At 49.7% G+C, this 18,461-nt stretch overlaps 1 long non-coding RNA gene across 2 annotated transcripts in view; it reads right to left on the reverse strand.

Moving 5' to 3' along the window:
• The window catches only part of LOC122232058, a 52,754-nt gene extending 52,545 nt beyond the window's left edge, over window positions 1-209 (reverse strand). Inside the window, exon 1 of one of the 2 annotated variants that reach the window (XR_006209386.1) lies at window positions 27-209. This is a non-coding gene — a long non-coding RNA (uncharacterized LOC122232058). Of the gene's footprint in view, window positions 1-18 lie in introns of both variants that reach the window. The other variant, XR_006209385.1, reaches the window with a different exon arrangement.
• Between the last annotated feature and the right edge of the window lie 18,252 nt (window positions 210-18,461).

Raw genomic sequence — 18,461 nt, forward strand, 5'->3', positions numbered from 1 at the left:
GCTAGAGTAAAATCCAACCTTCTTACAGGGTTTCAGAAAGGACCCAGTCCTCGGAGAGCTTATAAATCTCGTGTCCTACTCCTTTTGTTCTAGGTCCAGACTTCTAAGTTCTCTACCAAATTACCGGTGTTTCTCTATCCGTGGCACTGATTTGTATAAGATAGTAGGTTCATTCCTATTATCTGCCCACCTTCCCCACACTCCTTGAGGGCTGGACATTCACTGACTTGTCCCCCTCAGCACTGGGAACAGTACCTCATCATAAAAGGTGCTGGGACATGCTTTGTGACAACCTGCTTTGTGTAACAGTCGATCCAGTCCACCTGTGGCTTACCTTCCAGAGTTTCCACAGACTCTGGCTGCAGACTCCCTTTCTTGTTTTTCAAGGCTGATTTTGATTTTGATTTTTATAAAATGTTCATTTTTGAGACAGAGAGAGAGAGAGAAGAGAGGATGAGTGGGGGAGGGGCAGAGAAAGAAGGGGACAGAGGATCTGACAGCAGAGAGCCCGATGAGGGGCTCGAACCCATGAGCGGTAAGACTGTGACCTGAGCTGAAGACCGACACTTAACTGACTGAGCCACCCAGGGGCCCCTCAAGACGAGTTTTAAAATATTTTAAAATATCTCCTGTTTTTTTTCCATTTCAATGGGAATTTGCAAGGAAGGAAAGACAGGTGTATATATTTAGCCTGTGATTTTTGTCCTCACAATGACATGGTTTTCCCTAGCAATAGTTAATGTATTTATTCATTTCACTCATTACTGAGTGCTTGCTACGAACCAGGCACTGTACTGGGCTCTTGGGACATACTAGTGAACAAAAGAGACAAAGCTTCCTGTCTTCAAAGCTGGGAAAACCTGCCACAAATAATATGACTAAAGAAAAACGATAGAGGGGCGCCTGGGTGGCGCAGTCGGTTAAGCGTCCGACTTCAGCCAGGTCACAATCTCGCGGTCCGTGAGTTCGAGCCCCGCGTCAGGCTCTTGGCTGATGGCTCGGAGCCTGGAGCCTGTTTCCGATTCTGTGTCTCCCTCTCTCTCTGCCCCTCCCCCGTTCATGCTCTGTCTCTCTCTGTCCCAAAAATAAATAAAAAACGTTGAAAAAAAAATTAAAAAAAAAAAAAAGAAAAACGATAGAATATGTCAGAAGGCGGTAAGTCATATGGGAAAAAGATTAGAACAGGCTGGGGGGGCGGGGTCAGGGTGGTCCGAGTGGGGAGGCGAAATCTGAGCAAAGACCTGGAGGAGGAGAGAGTTAACCGAGTAGGCATCTGGAGAAGAGTGACCCGGCAGAAGGCATACTAGCCTCTAAGGAGGGAGCATTTGCCTGGAGCCTCTGAACCGCTGGGAGGCTGGTGTGACTGGCACCCAGTGAGTGAAGGGAAGAGATAAAGAGGCCAAAGAGGTATGGGGGTCAGATCACATAAGGTTGTTGCTAAGGACTGAATATGTGCGTCCCCACCCACCATCCATTATGTTGAATTCTAAGCCCAAGGCGATGTTGTTAGGAGGTGAGCCTTTAGGAGGCGGCTAAGTTGTAAGGGGGGAGCCCTCAGGAATGGGATTGGTGGCCTTGTACAAGAGGCCCCACAGAGCTCCCTCACCCCTCGTGCCCTGTGAGGACACGGTGGGAAGATGGGCAGCCACGAACTAGGTAGCAGGCCTTCATGGAAACTGCTGGCTTCTTGATTTGGACCTCCACTCTCCAGAACCGTGAGAAACCGATGTCTGTAGTTTACAAGCCATTAAGTCTCCAATATTCCATTAGAGCAACCTCAACAGATGGACATAGCTGTATCTGCCATCGCAAGGGCTTTGGCTCTTACTCTGAATAAGATGGAAGCCGCCAGAGGGTTCTGAGCACAGGCTGTACGATCCGACTTCTATTTTGAGAGGATTTCTCTGGGTGCTGTGTTGGGAGTAGACTAGAGGGGGGCAGCGGTGGAAACAGGAGATCAATTTGAAGGCCAGTGCACTGCTCCCACCTGTCATTTAAGCAGGGCAATGACGAGGAGGTGGTTAAGGTGTGATCAGATTCTGGAAATGTAGATTTTTCATAGTTTCCCATAGGTTATTATGAGCATTTAAAAAATACAGAAAAATGGTCTTTTCTAGGTCATCTTTTCTCTTGAAAAAAAAATGGGTCACATTTTTCCCATTTCTTCGTCTGTTGAGTAATTTTGGATTGTACAGTGAAGGTTATGTTGTGGAGTCACTGGGTTCCATTATATTCCTTTGAAGAGTGCCCATTTTTTTAAGCAGTCACTTAACTGGGTGAATCCCAGGCGTAAGTCGTGCAGTCCAGGTGAATTCCTGCGGTCGGCGGCCGATCAAATCTCAGTTCAGTTCCTTTAGCCCAAGCTGGGCCTCTGGAATCTGCCCTTCCCACACGTGGTTTGGTGTCACTCAGAGATCTGGGTTGAGTTTACATCCCGAATTTCAGGTTTCAGTTTTACGGTTCTCTCCCTTTCAACCTTTCCCTTCTCATTTTCTATCAGATGCAGTGGACCTGGACCCTCTCTTCTAGTTCCTCGAACAAGACTAAAGTTTTGCTGTTGGACTTTTAGACGCCCCCCCTGGTGTACATTTGAGGCTTCCCTCGGGTAACACCCATCAAAAGTGGGAAACTCATCCAGGGTCATTACTTTCTCCCAGGTGTCCACTCGCCTCAAAAACCCATCTGCTCTGGGTTGTTCTCCAGTGCCTTTGGGTACTTATATTTTTATATTTGATTATCTGCACAAGAGTCTGTTTGATTAGAACTTTGCACAGTAACCAGGATTGGATATATTTTGAAGTTAGACTGTGGAACTTGAGAGAATTTTGGTTTTTCTCTAAGGAGTTTTCACTGGAAACTTGTAAAGATAGAGTTAGTACCAACTGAATTGGGGAAGACCGGGGATGGTGCAGATTTTGGTGGTGGTGGGGGGAGGGGTGGCGGAAATCAGAAGTTCAGTTTTGGACGTGTTGAATTTGAGATGTTTGCTGAGTAGGCCATTGATATGCAAGTGCCCAGCTTAGGAACTACAGCTCAGCGACAAATACATATATTTGGGGGATTGTCAGCATACAGATTTGACTTAAAGCCACGAAACTAGGGGAGATAATTGACAATATGGATACAGCGGAGAAAACCAAAGACTGAGCTGTGCACCCTCCAAAATTAAGTTGGGAGAAGAAGAACCAGCAAAAAAGCCAGAAACAGCAGTCAGCCTGGGAGGGAAACCGAGAGAGTGGTACCCTGAAAGCCACAGGTGAGGGCCCCACAAGAACGGGGTGACCCGAAGGTAAAGGGGCGATGGCTCTGAAGTCCAACCCCACCACCCTTGTCCCTGTGGTGTTGGCGTGTGGGGCCACGAACACCCCCAAGAGATCAGGGCTTTGGGGTAGAGCAAAGCTTCAGCTTTATCACTTTTAAGGGGCATGAGGGTGGCTCAGTCGGTTAAGCAGTTGCCTTTGGCTCAGGTCATCAAGATCTCACGTTGGTTCAAGCCCTTCATCAGGCTCCCTGCTTTCAGCGAAGAGCCCGCTTCAGAGCCTCTGTCCCCCCCTCCCTCTCTGCCCCTCCCTCTCTGGCACTCTCTCAAAAATAAATAAAGCATACAAACGAACAAAAAACAGCAGCTGGAGGGGCTCAGTCGGTTAAGCGTGGACTCTTGGTTTGGGCTCAGGTCATGAGCTCACTGTTGGTGAGATCAAGCCCCTCATGGGGCTCTTGACTCACAGCGAGGGGCCTGCTTGGGATTCTCTCTTTCCCCTCTCTCTCTGCCCTTCCCCTACTGTCTCTCAAAACAAACAAACAAACAAACAAACACTTAAGAGTCATCTCCATTAAAAACAACAACAACAACAGCGACATCATCAGGGGGATTATTTCTGTCCCATCACTCAAGCCTTCAGTAAGAATAGTCAATATCAAATACTTTGCAGTCCTAGAGCAACTACTGCTTGGCATTCTGTGCTCATAATGTATTTGCAAACTGTTTAATGTTTTATTTTACTTACATTTCAGGGTTAGTGGAAAGCCAGGGAATAAGTACAAGCCTTCTCATGCCCCTTCAGTTCAAAATATTACTACCTCTCAGCTCCTCCCCTGTCCCTCAGCTTCCATCAATCCTTAGTCCTTCTCAGCATTCAGATCTCAGTCTACTGTTACCCCCCCGAGATAGACCTTTTGTGATCATTCTGGAGGAGTCCACCAGCCCTTCTCCCCAATCTGTCCTTTCTTTCAGCACCCTTTCCCTTTCTTTCACAGAACTTGCTGCAATTTCTATTTCTAGGTTTCCTTTTTAAACAATTTATTTCTCTCAGAATAAAATTGCACTAGGAGCCAGGTCAACCGCCCTGTTCGCCATCGTACTTCCAGTCCCTGCCAGGGTGCTTGGCGCAACGAAGGCATCTAATACGTATTTGTCGGGCAAATATTTGTATCTCCATTTTATACATGACAGCAGTGAAACTCAGCGAAAGTGACATAGCCTGGTTTCCGACCCGGGTCATCCAACCTTCCTGTTTCCATAATCCCTCTTGGAATTAGGAAACTGGATTCTCGTCAATTCACCGGGATGGGTTAGAATGGCCACAAAGTCTTTATCACATTCTCTCTGGAGACGTGGTCCATGCTTTGCACCCGGATCCGGGACGCTCCTGAGACTGAACTGACATTGACCAAGAGGATGGCTGCAGAAGGGAAGCTGTGCCAGTTCTGGGCTCGGCATCCAAGGGGACTGGCAACATTGCCGTCCTTCCTCTTAGAACGCTTACTGTTGGGCCACCTAACTGCCTTGTGAGACCGACCGTCCTCTTGGAAAGGCCACGTGGCAATGCTACATGCACGGTACTCAGCTGTGGGGCCATTTCGGCAAAACCTCCAGGGGACACCAGCCCAGCTGCCAATCGGCTGCCACTTCACGAGATCACAAGGTCTCAGGTGAGACCAGCAGGACTGCCCAGCTGAGCCCTTCAAACCTGCAGTACCAGGAGGGATTATTTTTTTTTCAAGAGAGAGAAAACGAGCAGGAAAGAGGGGCAGAGGGAAAGAGAGAGAATCCCAAGCAGGTTCCATGCGGAGTGCGGAGCCCCACGCAGAGGTTCCATCCCACAACCCCGGGATCACGACCTGAGCCGCAATCAACAGTCGGATGCTCAACCGACTGAGCCACCCAGGTGCCCCCCACAAGGGATGTTAAACTGGTTGTTTTAAGCAGGGTGGGGTCTAGGGGGGCAAGAAGGCACCTAGGAGGTGTTTTGCTCTCAGGTCCTTGCTCGACCTCGAGAGTGAATACCTCCTTAGATCTCACGCTCCGGGGATCTCGCTAGTCTCTCCCCACACCCGGACCCTGGTTTTCAGCCCTGACGCTGGGTGGTTTTGTCCCAACTCCAGAGAACCAACGCACTCGTGGTACCTTGCACAGAGCAGGACTGAGTGGCTCACCCTGAAGCGAATCACTTAAGAGAACATTCCAACTTCCAAACAAGGTGTTTTCCTAGGCAGCCCCCCCCCCCCCCGACCTTGCAAGTTTGTATCACACTTTCTTCAGCATAATGTGCTTGTCGATTTCCCGTGTGTCTTTCCCTGTGGTTCTAAACTCTCATTGTCTCCACCTCCGCAAACCTTACTGAGCATCTGTCTTGGGCTCAGCACTGTCCTGGTGCTCACGGTGGGGAGAGGGCAGGGGAGACACGTGAGTAAGGAAAGTGGACCTGCCTTCAGGGCCCCCCTGCGGTGGCTGGGACCCAGGGAGCTGCGGAAGGGGCTGGAGGTGGTGACGCTTGAACTGGGGAGACGGCGGAAGACTGGGAGGGAGGTTTGGGCTGAGCCCGGAGGACGAACGGGGGGCTCTGACCGGCAGCCTGGAGGACGGGACACCCGTGCTCGGTGCCCACGCTCCCCGTTTCTTCTCGTGTTCCAGCCCCTTCCCCACCCCCTTTGGAAGGATCAAGGGAGAAGCATCGAGGTGTCTCCAGAGGTCTCTCTGGCTCTTACCTCAAGTGGTGGCTCAGACTGACTCCAGAACTGCGCTTTTCTGGGAAGAGCAGCAGTGTTTTCCCGGTCGGTGGCTGGTCACAAAGTCTCTGTCACCCTAGCCCTGCTCCAGTGTCCTTTAAGAAAATGACCCGAAGAGACTGAATCCATTGTTCTTGTTTGCAGATGTCCTACGAGACACTGGGAGCTCGGCACTGAAAAGTGAAATGAACGCGGGAAAGCTGGTCTGGCTGGTGAAGCACCTGCTCAGATCCACATTCAAAGCCCCTCGCTCTCGCTCAGGCTCACGGTCAGGTGCTCGAGCCGGCCCCCAGGTCAGGCTGGGCCTGTTTTAACGTACGTCTTCACAAGAAGCACGTGGGTTGTCTGCAGAAAAGGGCAGCTAAGTGTTTTCAAATGGCATCTTCTCTGTAGGTGAAACATTTACTTTCTGCTCTGCTAACACAGTTAATTTGCAGAGCGAACCCCCTTTCCTCTGAACTTGGCAACAAACGCAGCCCGAATTCTCCAGGACCCACACCAGCTACGGTGGCGGGGCGGGGCGGGGCGGGAGGGGGGGCCGGGGTGGGCTTGTGAGAAGCCGGGTCAGGATCTGGTGGAGGAGGTAACTGGTCCCAGCTGGCGAGGGCAGCAGGAAACGCAGAATCTCTCTGTGGCAACCGGCGTGGGGCCAGGGAAAAGGTTGAGAAAAAACCCTTTGTAACCTTTGTGGCCCACTGGGGATATCAGAGTTCTCTAGGAAAGGACCCCCATATTCTGGGACCCACGGCTTCAGGCCCAGTGGAAATCCCTTGGACGATAACTCTTGCTAAAATGTAAATGTAAACATGTCAATTATACTTCTTAATTTTTACGTTCACACGACCGTTCTTAGGGTCGAACATCTCACTGAGGTTTGGCCATGAGCTTTCACGGGGGGACCTGACTGCTGGCCCTCCCCTCTCGTGGGTGTGGGGTGTGGGGTGTGGGGTGCGGGGAGGGTGCCGGCCTCTTCTCCCTGATGCAGGGATTGCAAACCCAGGCTTCAGGGGCCAGGCGGGTGACGGGAATAAACGGCACATGGAGGGTAGGCCTGTGGCCAAGTGAGGCCCTCAGCTCGCTTTGAAAGGAAGCATGGCAGCAGATTCCTGCCTGTGAGAAACACTGGCCCAGTGTTCCCGCGTGGTCAGATCTTAGTAAGAGAAGATGGCTCTCTGTACTTCTTGAAATTGGCAGAAAAACATGGCTGGGCCAAACAAAGCGTGTCTGTAGTCCACATGGGGGCAGCCAGGGGAAGGCAGGGTGTGGAGGGGCAGGGGAGGGGGTAGTCAGGCCCCTGGATGCTGGTTCTCCAGAGCCACTGGCTGTGTGACATCGTCCAAGTCATGTCCCTTCTTGGGCCTCATTTTCTTCATCCCGTAGAGTCACAGGTCTAGGAGATTCCATCTTTAAAGTGTTGTTCAGCCTCAGGAATTTGAACCCCCCAGCCCACGGTGTGATGTGTATGCTCAACTAGGTGGCCAATAAGTTGATGTCGAATCAACACAAGAGTGCATTGCTCATCTGGACTTTTGGCAAAGATAATCAGCCTTGGGAAAAAAAAGTCCTAGACAAGTCCCTCCTTTTCCCTAACAAATTCCCCATTGTTTTCAAAATCTTCCTTCGATGCCGTTTGCCCCCTAGATTTCAGTTTCCTTGTTCCATGAAACCTCAGCTTTCGGAAAAGCAGACCCCCTCTGGACACCTCTGGTGCGGGAGCCCTGGGGTGGGGGGGGGGTGCTGGCTGCCCTCCCCTTGGCAAGCCGCTCAGGTGGTCCTGATGTGCTGTCGTGGTCACGAGCCACCGATGTGAGCACCCCTTCCACACGACATGACAGCAAATCTCTGAGAGTGCTGGATGCCCCTGAAGAAGGACACCAGGTATGTGGGGATGCCATTTGCCGCTCAGCGGCTCCAGGAGAAATGACGGGTGTGGTTTATTTGTGGCTACAGAAGGAAAGGTGATTTGCCCAAGTGTAGCCAGTCCAGGTGATAGCATGGCACCTGCACCTTTTGATGGGATCCCTTACCTGTGCAAATCCCCTACCTGTGCAAATAAATCCCCTACCTGTGCAAATCCCCTACCTGTGCAAATAAATCCCCTACCTGGGCAAATGAAGTCAGCCTTAAGAGGACAGGATCCCAAAGATGTTATAGGCCAACAATGGGCTTTTCCAGGATTTGCAGAAGTTTTAAGCTGGAGGGACCCGAAGGAGGAGGATGGCTGGGAAGAAAGGCTGGCCTGCTCTGTGCCATCCACTCTCTGGTGCCCTTGTGTCTCACTCAGCCCTTGGATCACGTGATGCATTATGGCGGGACCTTACCAACGACAGAATGAAGGTCAGGTGAGGGAAGAAAGTTCCTCGAGATCAGGGGCGCCTGGGGGGCTCAGTCGGGTGAAGCGTCAGACTCTTGATCTCAGCTCAGGTCACGACGTCACGGTTCGCGAGATCGAGCCCCGAGTTGGGCTCTGTGCTGACAGTGCGGAGCCTGCCTGGGATTCCGTCTCTCCCTCTCTCTTTGCCCCTCCCTCCCTCCCTCTGTCTCTCAAAATAAATAAATAAACTTAAAAAAAAAAAGTTCCCCAATATCACGTAACTTGCAAGGTGTAGAGCCTTGGAGGACTGAATTCGGAGGACCAAACTCCGAATTATCTGGCTCTGATGCCCTCATTCCTCCCGTGAGGGGTGTAGACACAGTTTAACAGGCGTGTCTCCTTCACTTGCTCGGTGAACCAATGTGGCCCGCAGAGCTTACTAGCTTCACCAGGGTCAGAGGGGGTGTGTCAAACAGCTGTTTTCCTTGTCAGGCGGTGGCCCCCAGAGGTCCTTCGGTACTGCGTCCGGCTCTGGGTGACCCCAGGCTGCTGGAGGCTGGTTCCCACGCACCAGGAACAGAAACCTCATATGCCATATGGGGCTCCCTCTTTATGGCATCCTCAACTCGAGTCACTTTGGATTGGACTGAGCCACAGTCCCCTTCAGGAAGAAGCCATAGAGATGGTCCTCAAAGGCTACCCTGAACGTGGCTTGGGACACAAGGGCCCAGATACAGGGGCCCACTCACAGAACCCGTCCTCCTCCCCAGGGAGGAGGTCCCCTTGTCTCACCTTGGGGCTGGCCCTTCTGTCGCTGGCAGGCTTGGGGTCCAGGGACCTCACTCAGGGCCACGCCACGGCAGCAGTGGTAAGGGTGACCCAGTTCCTCGCTGCTTGCTGGCCTCTCCACGTCACCGCCTGAGCTGGCCTGGGAGGTTTCTGTGAGCCTCGTCATCCCCGGCCGCCAGCCTCTCCCCGGATTCGTTTCGGCCCGGTAAGTTCTCCCGCCGCTGAGCCACCTGTCAGGCAACGCCTCCCACACCAGATGGCCATCCCTCCTGCCCCTCCACGGCAGTCCGGCCAAACCCAGGCCCGGCATGGACAGAAGAGGACCCGAGTGGCCGCGGCCAAGGTCAAAGTGTCCATCTGGACACAGGTATGAGCAGAGCGGAGGCTCTGCCACAGAAATGGCTTTGGCAAGGGAGGTGTTTGCAGGCTTCCGGCTCTCCGTACCCCTTCAGCCTCGTTTCAAAATCAAAAGCGGCTCAGAAGACGCCCAGCTTCTCGGGCAGGTAGCGGATACCCGAAGACTGCTTTCAGAAACGTCTCCCCAGTCACCCAGCCGGGGGCGGCCGCTTTCCGTATCCTTCGAGGACAAGTGATCTCCTGTCTTTGTCAGAGAGGAGCTTGACTCCATATGACCACCCCCCCTCTGCTTTTCCAGGGCCTGTGCTGCCTGGTGCTCAAGGTCTGTGGTCAGCAAGGCTTTCCCTGTCCCCCTCCTACACTCCCCTCCCAGCGTCACCCTCTGAAGACTTCCTTGTAGCTTTTCGATTTGACCTCGCGCTGTCAAATGAAAACGGAAGGCAGTATCATTGTACCAAATTGTTTATAACATAGCAAGCTGAAGAGGAAACTGCCTTGTTTTCCGAACAGGGAGAAACCTAAGCGGACCTACTTCTCTTGCCTTTGCTGGTGTGTCCACGTGTCCACAAGAAGGCCATTGAGATGACCTTGTAGGAAACTTGTTTTTGCTTTGAAGCAGACCTCTTCCTCCCCTCCCATGCCATTGGTAAGTAATATGTTCTGAATAAAAGAAAAATTCCACTGCGTTCTGAGTTTCCAAACCAGCATAACCCATTTCTTATTCTGAACGAGTGAGCCAACGTTTATCTTCGGGGCCAAGATGTCGGTGTTAGAAAGAAAGTCTTAGAACAGAAAACTGTAACACCCACCGTCCAAGGCTGGGCTAGGCTGACTCCATATGCATTAGCTGGTGGTCACAGAGCATTTGTGCTTTTTTTTTCTTAGATCTTTTGTTTTTTCCCAAGTGGTAGCTTCAGGAAGCCATCTTTGTTCTCATTCCAGGGTGGCTTATATGCTGGATTCCATTTTTCAAAATGGCACCGGGAACATCTTTCCAATTTTCCCAGTAACTGGTGAGATGGAACCCCAAGACTTACCACGTTCCTTTAGGAGACACGCATTTGAACAGGGCAATCAGGTCGATACGCGGGCCTGCCTGGGATGCTGGGTGGATTCGGTGTAAGTGAATTAAATGTCGGGCTTGCAGTTCTTGGGGCTTCAGACGAATGCTGTGATCGGGCCCGGATTCGCCGGCCTTCCTCAGATCACTGTTCAGCCATCAGCACCCCAATTCCTGCAGTGTTTTCCGTTTGCTTCTTTATGGGCAGGGCAGGTCACCTGACAGCTGCCGCCTGGACAGGGCTGGTCTTGTACTTTTGCCCTTCTCTGCCACCTGCCACCTCTCGCCGGCCTCCCTCGCATGTTGCCAACACTAGGGGGGACGTCACATCCAATGTGGGCACCATTTTATCTGTTCATTTGACACACAGATGTGAGTACATCTCTCTCCATCTTGCATAAGTATTGAAGCTTTCATTGCAACTTTCAGCACTTACTACAACAGACGGGCAAATAGACAACCTCCCCGGAGCCAGAAATACCTTTCCACGCACCTTGCTTGCTCTTCAAAGGCTGTCATAAACAGAACGTTATGAACTCAAGCAAGACTGGTGGGGGCTACGATAAAGTCACCAAGAATGAGTCACATGTCTCTCGGAACTATTTCCTGTATTCTGGAAGTGTGCGGAGAAGTGGTGGGGGAATGCATCTTCTCTGTTCCCAGTTTTGGCTCTTCCAAATGCAATGTTAATAGTATTACTACGGCTGCATTTTGGCAATATGAAGAAGCTTCCAGTAATAAGTTGTGCTTACAGAAATGTTTGTATTCATCGCAGGTTCGCAGAACCACGATTTATGTAGCATAATAGGTGTGTGTCCCCAGGCACATCAATTGGTCAGGGAGTTCCTGAAACCCTTGAGGAGAATCCATTCTCCCAAATGAAGGTTCACCAGGAAAAGTGAATACAGTGCTGTGTCAGCAAAGCCTTGACCCTGTTGGCCAGGACTCAGTTATTCATTATCAGTTATTCATCCCAGAGGCAAATGGCTTGCTGTTGGTGTCTCTGCAAATAAATATGCCATTTTATTTAGAAAAGCATTTTGTTTTACTTTTGATTTTGGGCAGAGAGAGAGAGCAAGCTGGGGAGAGGGGCGGAGGGAGAGAGAGAGAGACAAAGAGAGAGAATCTCTCGATCCCATGACTCTGGGGCTCGATTCCGTGACTCTGGGATCACGAGTTGAGCCAGAATCGAGTTGGACGCTCAACCGACTGAGCCACCCAGGTGCCCCTGAATACGCCATTTTATAAGTGCAAAGAACGTGTCTTCGGGCGCACATAATTTTTGTCCGATTGACGTCCGTGGTGGTTCTGGCGGGCTTTGTGGAGTGGATGGCCAGGTGTCGCTAGAGCTCATGGGCAGGAAGCAAACCCCGGCAAGCTGGGAACCTGGAGAGTCAGCTCAGTGGCAACACGTACCACAGACTGAGGGAGCTCATACAACGGACACTTGTGTCTCACGGTTCCGGAAGCTGGAAGTCCAACATCAGGATGTCCGTGTGGTTGGATTCCGGTTAGGGTCCTCTTCCGGGGCTGTGGACAGCCTCTTTCTCGTATCCTCACACAGCGGAGGGAGAGATCGTCTCTGCCATCTCTCCTGGTAGGGGCAGTGGCCCCAGTCATGAAGGCTCCACCATCATGGCTGAATTACCTCCCCAAAGCACCTCCAGATGCCATCACACCGGGGTATGGATGAGGTTTCAACATACACATTTCAGGGGGACACAAACCTTCAGTCCACAGCAGAAAGGGGTGTGTAGATGTCCCTCTGGGAGGGAGACGAAGAGGATGGCTGTGGAAGAGCCGCAGGGAGGTGAGGCGCGGAGGAGCGGCCTCTTGGATGGGCTACGCCACCCTCGCGCGATGAGAAGCCCCACCTCAGCCCTGCCGCGATGAGGAGACTTGGAAATGTCAACCACCCTGCACCCCTTGTCCCCCGGCTTGCTATTCCCTGAAGGTCAATAGCTAAGTGGAAGTGTGTGGTTTCCGGTTCAAAAGTGAGGGGAATATGTGATTCACGGTTGAACGCAAACCCCGAAGAGCTTCTGAGAGGAGAGAGGTCTGGTGAGCAGAGGGCAGGCAGGAGGGTGGGACTTCTACCTGGCCACTCTGCTTGGCTCAAGAATTTTGGAAAATGGAAGCTTGTTGGGCAGGCCCGTCCTCGGGCACCTCTTCACCGCATAAGTCACCAGGATTGAGGAGATGAGAAACCCTTGTCAGCGCCTCAGATGAAACTCCTCTTCATGGGTGGCGCCATTATCCTCAGCTATGCGTGAGGTGTCCTGGCGAGGGAGTTTCCTTCTGCATAAGCAGACTTACTTCTTCCAGGATCATTTGGGGTTTGGGCAGAGGCAAGTCACAAGACGGAATCGTGGGCTCGGAAACCGTCTGCCATCCACACACGCCGCTTCGGTGTCGGGATTCAATAGCTCGTGGTCGCCGGCTCCCCGTCCCACAGCCAGAGGGATTGGCAAGCTTTTTCTGGAAGGGGCCAAATAGTAACCGTTTTTAGTTTCGTGGGCCGTACAGTCTCATAGCACCTGCTCGACCCCGCCGTTATTATGTAAAGGAGCCCCGGACAACGTGTAAACAAACGGCATGGCTGCGTTTCTATAAAACTTTATTTACAAGAACAGAAAGAAGGCAGGATTTGACTCCGTGTTGGAGTTTGCTGATTCCTGCCCTAGATGATGTTGGTTGGCCAGCTGGCTCAGGCAATAAATTGTTCGTTTATTTAGCGAAAGTTCACCGTGCATCTGCTCGGTGCCTTGTAAACTGCCCACAGTTCTAGCTGTTGGAGATCTATCCGTGAACAGCCCAGGCAAACGTCCATAGAGTTCCATGTTCTTAGAGCTTACATTTTTTTTTTTAAACACTGAGGATTAGTTATTTTTGAGAGAGAGAGAGACAGAGACAGAGAGACAGAGACAGAGCGGGAGCAGGGGAGGGGCAGAGAGAGAGGGAGACACAGAATCCGAAGCAGGCTCCAGGCTCTGAGCTGTCAGCACAGAGCCCGACACGGGGCTTGAATTCACAAACCGTGAGATCATGACCTGAGCCAAAGTCGGATGCTGAACCAACTGAGCCACCCAGGGGCTCCAGAGCTTACATTTTTATTGGGAGATAGACAACAAACCAAAGTGACAGATTCCCTTCTTTACCTCCATTCTCCCCCCTTCTTCCTTCACCCCAGAGAGGCTCTGTGCTCCTGGTGGTCCATGGGGACTGCATCAATACCCTCTCTTGTGTCCAACTTTCCCCCATTGGGTCCAGTCCTTGGGAGGTAGGGGCAAGAGGAGATTTTGTTCCTCCCGCTCCTGAGATATCTGGTCCATAATACCTATTTGGACGCACATCTGCGTACAGATATCCGTAGCTGCGTATGTGTCTGTGTCTAAGCCCCCAGTGTTCTCAACAGGACATACTGGAGGCCTAATAGCACAGTGGTTGACAATATGAAGTCAGCTAGATGTGGGGGTTACTTAAACCAAAGTGAATGAAGTCAGATTTGGGCAACGTCTTGGAGCTTCTGTTTTCTGGTGTGTAAAGTGAAAATGGTAATAAAACTGCTCACCCCATAGGATTGCCATGAGCCTCAAACGTGATAATGCAGCAAAGTGCTCGGAACGGTGCCTGGCACACAGCAAAGCTTCAATAAATGGTAGCGGTGATCAGTACGTAATATCTGGTATCTTGTAGCTCATGTTGGTGAGTTATTCTGTTTTTTAAATTAAAAAAATGTTTTGGTGTTGAGAGCGAGAGAGCGAAAGACAGAGAGTGGGCAGGGGAGAAGGGCAGAAGGAGAGGGAGTGAGAACCCCAAGCAGGCTCTGGGCTCAGCATGGAGCCCATCGTGGGGCTTGATCTCACAACGCGGGATCATGACCTGAGCAGAAATCAGGCTGGGAAGCTTAACCAACTGAACCACCCGGGCGCCCGGGGGAGTTACCTTAAATACTGTACTTACGATGAACATACCCTTTTGTGTCATGAGTATAGTAGAGCTAAGGGCAGGTGCCTGGAGAGGTCCAGCTGGCTGCAGTTTTCAAGTCTGGAGACTCTCTGGGTACTTCTGGGCTGCATGACCCCTCGTGCACACCATTCATGTACAGCTTCTTGCCTCCCTCTGCTCTGATTTAACAACCAAGATTCACCCATCACGTTTACATTACCTAGAAACTGGTTTAAATGACTTATTCTCTAATGGCTCCCTTTGGTTTCCTTCATTGGTGTGAGATCCTCCATTTTTTTTTTATTCCTTCAATATTATTTTAATGGAGTCTCGGGGGGAAAGAGAATGCTGGGTTCAGTTTTCACCTGGAAGGCTACCGTTGCGGTTTCTTTTTTAAGCTTCGTTGCTTTAAAAATTCAATTTTTAATTGCGGTAAAATATATATAATATAGAATTTTACGTCTTAACCGTTTTAAAGGTGGAGTTCAGTAGCGTTAAGGACATTCGTGTGTCGTGGGACCACCCCCATCCATCTCCAGAGTTCTTTCCATCTTGCAAATAGCGACCCTGTCTCCGTCACACGGTGGTTCCCCATCCCGCCTCCCAGGCACCACCACTCTCCTCTCTGTCGTTCTAAATTTGATTGCCCCACGTACCTACCTCACCTACGTGGGATCAAGCAATACGTGTCCTTTGGTGACTGGCTTGTTTCCCTTAGCATCGTGTCCTCAAGGTTCGTCCAGAACCTTGTGCTTCTGTGTCAGAATTCCCTTCCTTTTTAAGGGTGAACGATATTCCATTGTATGGATAGACCCTATTTTGTTTATCCATTTACCCATCAACGGACACTTGGGTGGCTTCCACCTTTTTGGCCATTTTGGCCATTGTGAGTCATGCTGCTGTGAACATGGCTGTATGACCGTTGTTGAATTTTAAAAGGGCTGCTATACAAGAGACCCCGACCACTCACCCCCAAATCCAATGTATTTGTGTGTACATTTCCCATTGCACTGAGAGGGGATCATCGCCATCATGATCATGATTATCATCACCATCACATTGTCATCCGTGCAATAACCGAGGGTGAGGAGTTTTACTTGGCACGCTGCCAGGTCCATTATCATAATCCAAGAGGGAGCTCAAGAGATTGAGCTCCGGAGAGATTAAGTGACTTCCCTAAGCTAGTGAGAGGTACAACTAAGATCACCGAGTCATTCTCTCAGCCTGAAAGGCATAGTTGACCTCTTTTGTTTGCTTAGATGCTATTGGGGGTTGATTAGACAGAGACAGCCATTGAATGATGATCTCTAATCTGGTAACTTTAATGCAACCTTTTCCCTTGAGACGAAATAAATTATAAATTTATAAATTCTAAATTCTAAATTTATAAATTTCATGTGAAAAAAAAAGAGAAATCTCGGGCTCTGCCATCTAAGACAAGACAGGATATCAGACAAGATTGATCAAAACTATAGAGATTCATTCTCCTTTGTTTTCGTGGAGGGGAACAAGGTAAATGTTCTTGGGTTGTTGGCTCTATTTTTCCCACTTTTATATTCCTCTAAACATGAGCATTATGTTGTTTATTCACCTCTTAATGACAGCTGATTTTCAAGCCGTAAATATACACGTTGGATCTAATGGTTTGTGAATGTTAAGCATCAGACGGTAATATTTGTGGGTATTTAGAGAAGTCTACACCCTCATCCCAATCACTATCAAGCTAGTCAGTTTTTTGTAGAATTATCTGATTCTTTGTGCCGTCAGCCGAATCATGTGTTAGGCACAAAGCAGATTTCCGCCCCCCATTATTGCTTTTTTTTTTCCTTCCTGTCAGTAAACAGATTAAACAGGAGAAAGAAAGAAACGCAACTCTCTTGTGTAATCTAGGCTATAGATATCACATTTTCTCTATGTCTTTTGGAAAATAGCAAGTGTGATTTCTTAAGGCTTTTCATTTTCACATCACTTCGGGCACATTAGCAAATACACGTGCACTCAGTATTTTTGTGCCATATATTAGAGAAAGTAGCAGATAGGAAGATGCTGAAGTTCAAATTAAAGGGCCTTCATCCTTCAGCCCGGAAGTCCCATGGCACTTATTTAAAATTAAAAAATATTTGGCCGCTAGCGGTTTGCTCCCTGAATGCCAAGATCCATTTATTTATTTTCTAAGTGGAGGCAGAGTACCCGGTGTTTCAGCTTTGACAGTATGCTAATGTGTCCTGGAGAAAGACACCCGTCCCCAGAGGGCAACCAGGAGCCTCTGAGAACTTCCCTTAAAATGTCTTTATTCTTCCATTCACCCAGAAAACAGTGATTAAGCACCGACAAGTGCCAGGTCTGTGCTCAGCTCTGGGGAAATGAGAGGTTCTCAAGGCTGGTAGAATGGGAAGCGACATGGCGGAGCAGAAAGGGCATGGTCGGAACCCCAGCCTGCTTCCCTGCAGAGGGTGTGACCTTAACCTCCGCCATCCCTTCCTCTTTGGCCAGGATGGAGATGCCCATCCCGGGGGAGCCGGGAGATAATCTGCGTGGCCTGTCAATGGCTCACGGCACTGAGCTGCGACCCTCAGGTTTATTTCCTCCTGGTCGATTTCCATTTCTTTCAGTCTCCTTGACCCCTTCCAATTTGATTTCTGTTCCACACACTCTGCCAACAATGCTTTCTTCTCTTCCTCCATTTTTGTTGTTGGATTGGATCCTACTGACCCTCAAACTCTGCCTTTCCTCCCCCCACCACTGCTCTGTTCTCTTCTTCTCCCTCTGGCCCCTTCTTCTGTGGGAACTTTGGCATCCCTTTCTTATTTCTCTTGCTCACTGTCTCTCTTTTTTCTTTCCCAAATGATGGATTTTCACAGTGTCCGCTGATTTTTCTCTTTACAATATCGTTCTTTTAGCACTGACCATCTCTTCAAATCCTTCTTATTTTCTTATTAAAAATTTTTAATGTTTATTATTTTTGAGAGACAGAGACAGAGACAGAGAGCAAGCAGGGGAGGGGCAGAGAGAGAGGGAGACACAGAATCGGAAGCAGGCTCCAGGCTCCGAGCGGTCAGCACAGAGCCTGACGTGGGGCTCAAACTCACGAACCGCGAGATCATGACCTGAGCCGAAGTCAGCCACCCAACCGACTGAGCCACCAGGCGCCCCAAATCCTTCTTATTCTTTAGACATCCCTAACGTTCATTTTCCTGGCTTCACTCATCATCCTGAATCCGATGACCCCGAAGTTCACATCTCTATATTGAACTTCCAACCAAATATCCAACTGGTTGCTCACCTTCAACTCAAGGTCTCTAAAGCTTTACAAAGCATGCTTCTCAAACCAGCTTCTACTAGATTTTTCTCACCTCCCCTGCCCCGTCTGTCCATAGCACCCTTTTCTCAATTATCTGCAAGGGAAATGTTAAAGCCACTCTTAATTTTTTTCTTTTCTTTAGCCGCCTTCTCATTTACTCATATGATTTTTATTTATTCTTCTCTCAAAATATTTCTGAGCAGAAAAGCATGAGATTCAGTCACAGAGGACAATAGGAACTTTTAAAAACACCTGCAAATTAAAGACACCAATCAATTTATAAAGCAGCATACACGGCATTATCCCAGTTTTGTTATTGCTGTGCTGTTTGTGTGTCTATCTTTCGTCCGCCGATCTAATCTATCTACAAGTGTGCATAAAACCAGACTGAAAGAATGCTCAGAAAATGTTGATGGCAGGTGTCCCACAACAATGGGATTAATGAGTGGATTTGACTTTCTGTTTTGTTTCTTCTTCCTTTTTTGCCTCCTGGACTTCTGATGCCCAGAGGAGGATTAATGACAAGCCTTGGTTTAAGACACACACTCATAAATTGTCTCTTTTATTTTCTCTTTTATTTACTTGTCTGACTATTTAATCTGAGGATTTGCCTGATAGTTGCAGTGACCATCTATGCCCAACAACCAACTTGAGCTCTCCAGCGATAAGATTGGCCTACATTT

Source organism: Panthera tigris, chromosome D2 (genome assembly GCF_018350195.1).
Source record: "Panthera tigris isolate Pti1 chromosome D2, P.tigris_Pti1_mat1.1, whole genome shotgun sequence".
Taxonomy (NCBI): domain Eukaryota; kingdom Metazoa; phylum Chordata; class Mammalia; order Carnivora; family Felidae; genus Panthera; species Panthera tigris.